At 32.9% G+C, this 6,996-nt stretch overlaps 1 long non-coding RNA gene across 1 annotated transcript; it reads left to right on the top strand.

Moving 5' to 3' along the window:
- Window positions 1-6,339: 6,339 nt before the first annotated feature.
- On the top strand, window positions 6,340-6,996 carry LOC125219315. Its single transcript, XR_007176112.1, has 3 exons — window positions 6,340-6,527; window positions 6,725-6,814; window positions 6,901-6,996. It is a non-coding gene; the product is annotated as an uncharacterized LOC125219315 (long non-coding RNA).

Here is a 6,996-nt window from a genome sequence, read left to right as displayed (position 1 = left end):
TTTGCTTAGCTTTGAATAAGTTTTGGGGGATGATATGGTGGATAGGGACACTAACGATACCTCGTATCTTATTGCTTTTGTTGCTTTATTTTGTTTTAGGATAGAATTATTTTGTTAGAACTCCTTGAATGCTTGCTTTGATTGGTTGGGATTTATTGAAAAAAAAAATTGAAATTGAATTGAAAAATTTGGTAGTAATTTGGGTGAAGACTAGTCGTCTATGATAAAAGAACCTTCCACTTTGAGCTATCACTTGACCATTGACTTGAGAGTTTGAGTAATAGGATGCATAAGTAATGAATTGCTTGTTTACCGTGATTCATGCTATTTGCCCAGTGAGACTTGAGCTTTAATTGTTTCATGTGTGATTTATCATCAATTGTGTATGTGTTTCTAGAACTTGCTTCTTGTCTTTTTGAGTCTACGTAGTGACCTTAAAGATAGGGAAGATGTTAGGCCATTGTTGTTAGCCTCATTTTTACCTAAACACTAACCTTATTATATAATAATACCCTTGATAGCCAAGTTTGAGCCTATTGCCTTTTCTTTTGTCAAGCTAATCAAGTGGGTTGGGAATCCTAGACTCTAGAATTGTTGAGTTGTGAAAAGAAGAATTTGGAGAGTTTAGTTGTTGAAAGAAATTGGTCGTGTTTAGCTTATCAAGTTGGAAATTGGTTATACTTAGTAGAAAAAAAAAATGAGAAAATGAAAGGGAAAGGAAAAAAAGAAAAAAGAATAAGAAAAAAAATAGTATATAGACAATAAGTTGAGATATTTGGAAGTTGGGAAGAAATTAGATAAAGTCTAGTTATTATTGAGAAGTGTTTTGGTGAATGGTTGAAGTAAAGTGGATTGTGCAATGTCTTGAAATTTCATATCTTTTTGGGAATTTAGTCACTTTAGCCAAATATTACCCCACCTTACCAAAGAGCCTACATTATAACCTAAATAAAAGACCTTTCGGACTCTAGATTTATTGTCACACGAAGTAGAGGAGAGGTTAGACATTGAGCAAGCCTATGGTAAACCATGCATTTTTGATTGATATGAGTGTTACTTAATATCCTATACACTTTTGAGTGAGGTGAATATACACACATATATACATCCCGAGTGAAGCATGAATCCAAGGTGATATACGAGTTAGTAGTAAAAGTGCATTCGACGGCTTAACTAGATGGAAATTTGTATTGTGATATGCTCCTTTATTCCGTATTCTTTGAGACGATGATGATGTCTAAAACTCTTTTGAATCCAAGTTTCTTCTAGTTAATTTTCTTCATTGCTCGAGGACTTGAAATTGTTTAAGTTTGGGGGAGTTGATTCACTTGGATTTTACATGACTTTAGAGGGTAGTTTTACTTGGTTTTGATCATATATTGCGTACTTTGAGACATGGTTATAGCTACCTATTATGTTGGTATTTTGACAATTTTGTGAAGAATGTGTAGAAAAATGTACAAAATATGTGGATGTGCAGCTGCTCAATGTTCGAGACAGGTTATCTGGAGATTTTGAAGTCCGATTCGCATGTAATGCATACCATTCTCTTCGTCTTCGAAAGAGCTTCGCGTGGATATCTTAAACGTCTCAATCGGAGTTCGGTAGAAGAAGTTATGGCCTTTTTACCAAGACTGCGCAGAGCAGTGACATAGCTGGCGACCCGCCAGGTTCGCATGCAAACGAACCTGGCGACCCGCCAGCAAAAGACGAGAAAAATGCCGTAAGCAGCTGGCGACTCGCCAGCTTCGACGCACACCCAACCTGGCGACCCGCCAGCTTCGTCCGACAATTTATTTCGGTCCCAAAGTCAACCCTAGGTATATATATGCCTAGGAAACGCCTCCAACAACAACTTACACGCCTCCTACCCCAAAAATACCACTTTTCCACCTAGGAAGAAGAGAAGAACGAGCAGAGGATGAGTATTCATCGCAAGATTGAAGACGAGACCTCCAATCCGCCCAATCCAATTCTAGGAGTTTCTACTTTTAGTTTTATTCTTATTCAAACAATGTTTTTGAATATTTCTTTGAATATTTCTTTGACTTTTGTGTTGAACATGAGTAGCTAAACCCTTCGTAGAGTTCTACGGGGGAGATACAATGATTCTTATGTTTGATTGATTTTCTTTTCCTATGCCTTGGCTCATGTGGTTATTTTGACTCCTCTTGTGCTTATACATTTATTTGATTGATAACCTTATAAATGCATGTGGATTTTACTACAATACCTGGGAAGTGAGTAGTTTAATTTGAAAGAAGAGAAGTTGACGTCTTTGCCAATATAATCGACAGATTTGAGCCTTTGAATGAAGCTAAGTATCTTAGGAGCTTTTAGGAGTTGTTACCTTAGTTCTAGGAAGGACACTTCGGTTCTAGGTAGCAATCTACAAATTGTATGTTTTGAGAAAAGATATAGTTTTACCTTAGTGATAGCTTAATAACCATTGAGACCCTTTGTTGGCATAGTTTGGAAATTAGTTGAGCATAGGATAGTTGTTATCGATCCCGTAGGATTCTACCTTCCTCATCCTTGATCTACATCCGTTTTCTCTTATTTGCTCTAGTTCTCTATTTGTTTTTAATTGTTTTCACCTTGCTTTTAAATAGATTTAGAAAAACCAAAATTCCGCTTCATCTAGATAGTAGTTAAGGTTGGTTTGTGGTAATTAGGGTGACACTCATTGTCTCTGTGGATACGATACTCTTTGCTTACTATTTGCTACATTAGCCCCGTACACTTGCGGGTATACTTGTGTTAAAAATAAGTTGAGTCATTCCATTTGTTAGTTTAATTCACTCATTCTTAGCTTATTTATAGTATTTATTTTCATGGTTATAACATCGAAGAGGCGAAGGTCTCTGTAAGCAGAGAGATCTACAAATCGAACTTCTTTCCCGCGGGAAAGAGACATGAGATTCGATGTGTTCGAAGTTTTGTGTCTCATTTTAAGTCCCTAGATTCTTTGGTTTTTATTATTTTCCTTGATTTTTAATTTCTTGTGTGTTGGTATAATTTTTAGGGTTTCACTAGGATTTTTTATGTATTTATCTTTTTTGCGTTATTAATTAAATGTATGATTAATTAATCCTTGGTGTATACATTCTTATCATGTTATTTTTATTATACATAAGGCCGTTATAATTAATATTTAATAAAAATCATTATGATTGCAGGTCACATACCTATCTTGGCTTTAATAATGTTTATACCTGAAATAGCAAAATCAGATCTGGCTATTTAATCATCGCATAAACTTTTTATTCAATTAAATTTCATTTTTGTGGAAATGGTTAGCTTCTACATGAACAAAATTGTATATATAACTAATATATTTTCTTACATTTACTTATTTTACTACTACAGGATGTTACAAGAAAGGAACGAACTCTAAGAAGAGCAACGAGAGTGGAAAGTAAGCTTTATAATTGTCGAGTCTTTTACTGTGCGGCTTTATGCAAAAATGTGTTGGTAATGAAAGAGGTACATATACATAGTTATCAATACAAAATATTTTATTTTGCTTGAATACCAAATATTCTAACATAACTTTGCTTCTATCATTATAGGTTAGCATAGAAAACTATATCTTCTATGTTTTAACTCCTTTTGAGACGGACGGGAAGAGGAAGATAAGGGCTAAGGAAACTGATCGCCAACAAATCGGGGAGCTCTCTCCCGTTGTGGGAGAAGTTTACCCCAATATCGATGACAAAAGCAACCTTCTGATCGCACAACGATCAGAAGGCACTCGCAAAGTCCAGCTTCGCGAGCGTACGGGGTCGCAGGAGATGGAAAGGGTAATGGATCGCACAACATATTCTTAATTTAAAATAATAAAAAAATTGTTTTAGAAAAATGAAAAAAAAAGAACTGCACAAAATGACACAGTTTTTGCACTGCATGGGTTGCTATGATTTTCTTCAGTTTGCTATTTATTTTTACTCATGTTTAATTATTTCATTTTCCTAAAAAATTAAAATATTATTTTTCAATTTCAGTTTTATATGCACCAAAGCGTCCAAAAAACTATGAGGTCGATGAATGAGGTGGCCACATTCATCTTATACAACGCAATTTACTAAAATTTGGTGAGTTATTTTCAATTCTTCTTATATTAAAAAAAATTCTTGTTTTGATATCTAACATTTATTTCAAAATTATTTTTCACGGTATGAATCGGAATGCTGACCTGATTTTAAATAATATGTTGTATTCCGATTTCTCAAATTAGAGTGAATATATGCAATAATGACTTCTCCGTAATTATGAATTTTTTAAATCCTTAGTGCTTTTATTTATTTACTTATCTGTCATTACAATCTGCTAAATTATTCTATGGGTTGGGATTGAATTAATATAGTTTCACCATTATGAAAACAAGTTAGTTTAATCATAACTAATTACACTTTTACCGAATAATAAATTTAACATTAATTTCAAAATTTGAGATAAAAAAAAATAAGATGTCTATCTTTCTCAATAAAGAGAATCATTTATTTGACTCTGCTTATGAGAGGATGTTTTTCTCATAACATGCAATCTATGTATTTTACATCACAGTAGTATTTATTTCATTTTTATATAAGGTATACATAAATGTGATTTTTAAAAATTTTAAATACACTATATATAGCATGAAGATGGAGAAGACAAGGATTCACACTAGGATCCTCACCTACACTTGGCTGTGCAAAAATTGTGCAAAAATTGTGCCAGTATGGGCTATTTTTACTTTTTAAAACTTTTTAATTGCAAAAGTTAGAATCGTGTACTTTAATATTTTTTATCATTTTTGTTTTGAGATTTTGACTCTTTTCATCCTCATATCATTAATTGCAAAAAACTTATATCTGTAATTTAAAGTTATAAAGAATCAAAATACACAAATCACTTAATAAGTCACTTAATAAGATTTCAGCAAACAAGCTAAGTTCAAATTCAGGTCCTAATTAATTACACTCTCACCAAATAATAAATTTAAAATTAAATTTCAAAATCTAGGATGAAAAATAAAATCCGTCTCTCTCTGTATATAAAAGAGAATCATTTGACTTTGTGTCTAAGGATTGGTTTTATCATCTCAACATGCAATCCATGGTTGAGTCACAATTCTTTTCAAGCATAAAGAGAAACCGTTGAAATACCAAGAAAAAAAGCTACTTTTACAACTTATTTTGAGTACTGCGAAAATAAATTCTTAGGGCAAAGGCCCATCTATAAATAGTGATCTCAAGGTTCAACATTTCACTCATCTCTCTCACTCTCTCTCAGCACTTAGTTTCAACACTTAGTTTCAGTCTCCTTAGCTTCATTCTCTCAGATCAATTTCTTCAAGCAAATGCCCTCTACATCCAACTCCAATGTAAATGTATGCATCTCTCTCTCTCATGATGTTTATGTTTGGATCTGATTTTGCAGATTCAACAATTGGAGTGGAAATGGGATGAGCAGTACCGATGCTTTAGGGTCAACGGTGTCCTCATTACTGTGCCTCTAAATTCAAGGCTTCCATTTGTTAGATTAATTCACTTATTCTTAGCTTATTTATAATATTTTTTCATGGTTATAACGTTGAAGAGGCGAAGGTCTCTGTAAGCAGAGAGATCAAGAAATCAAACTTCTTTCCCGCGGGAAAAAGACTTGAGATTCGATGTGTTCGAAGTTTTGTGTCTCATTTTCAGTCGCTAGATTCTTTGGGATTTTTAATTTCTTGTGTGTTGGTTTAATTTTCAGGGTTTCACTAGGAATATTTATGTATTTATCTTTTTTCAGTTATTAATTCATGTATGATTAATTAATCCGTAGTTAGTGTGTACATTCTTATCTTGTTATTTTTAATATACATAAGGCCGTTGTAATTAATAGTTAGTAAAAATAATGCAAGTCATTATGATTTACAGGTCACATACCTATCTTGGCATTAATAATGTTTATACCTGAAATAGCAGAACCAGATCTGGCTGTTTAATTATCACATAAACTTATTATTCAATTAAATTTCATTTTTTAGCTTCTACATAAACAAAATTGTATATATAACTAATATTACATTTACTTATTTTTTTTACTACAGGAAGAAGATGTTACAAGAAGGGAACAAACTCTTAGAAGAGCAACAAGAATGGAAAGTAAGATGTATACTTGTCGAGTCTTTTACTGTACAGCTTTGTGCAAAAATGTGTTGGTAATGAAAGATGTATATATACATAGTTATATAGTTATGAATACAAAATATTTAATTGTGCTTGAATACCAACTATTCTAACATAGCTTTGCTTCTATCATTATAGGTTAGCACTGAAAACTATATTTTCTATGTTTTAACTCCTTTTGAGGATGACGGGAAGAGGAAGATAAGGGCAAAGGAAACTGATCGCCAACAAATCGGGGAGCTCTCTCCCGTTGTGGGAGAAGTTTACCCCAATATCGATGACAAAAGCAACCTTCTGATTGCACAACGATCAGAAGGCACTCGCAAAGTCCAGCTTCGCGAGCGTACTGGGTCGCAGAAGATGGAGAAGGTAATGGATCGCACAACATATATTTAATTTATAATAATAAAATAATTGTTTTAGGAAACTGAAAAAACCTGCACAAAAACGGCACAGTTTTTGCACTGCACGGGTTGTTATGATTTTCTTCAGTTTGCTATTTATTTTTACTCATGTTCAATTATTTCATTTTCCTAATAAAATAAAATATTATTTTTCAATTTCAGTTTTATATGCACCAAAGCGTCCGAAAAACTATGAGGTCGATGAATGAGGTGGCCACGTTCATCTTATACAACGCAATTTACTAAAAATTGGTGAGTTGTTTTCAATTGTTCTTATTTAAAAAAAAATATTGTGTTGATACATACATTCTAACATTTATTTCAAAATTATTTTTCAGGGTGTGAATCGAAATGTTGACCATATCACCTGATTTTAAATAATATGTTGTATTCCGATTTCTCAAATTAGAGTGAATATGTAATAATGACTTCTC

The sequence above is a fragment of the Salvia hispanica genome, chromosome 4 (genome assembly GCF_023119035.1).
Source record: "Salvia hispanica cultivar TCC Black 2014 chromosome 4, UniMelb_Shisp_WGS_1.0, whole genome shotgun sequence".
Classification (NCBI taxonomy): Eukaryota; Viridiplantae; Streptophyta; class Magnoliopsida; order Lamiales; family Lamiaceae; genus Salvia; species Salvia hispanica.
Note: the sequence above shows the minus strand (reverse complement) of the source record. Positions and strands in the feature narration are given on the sequence as shown.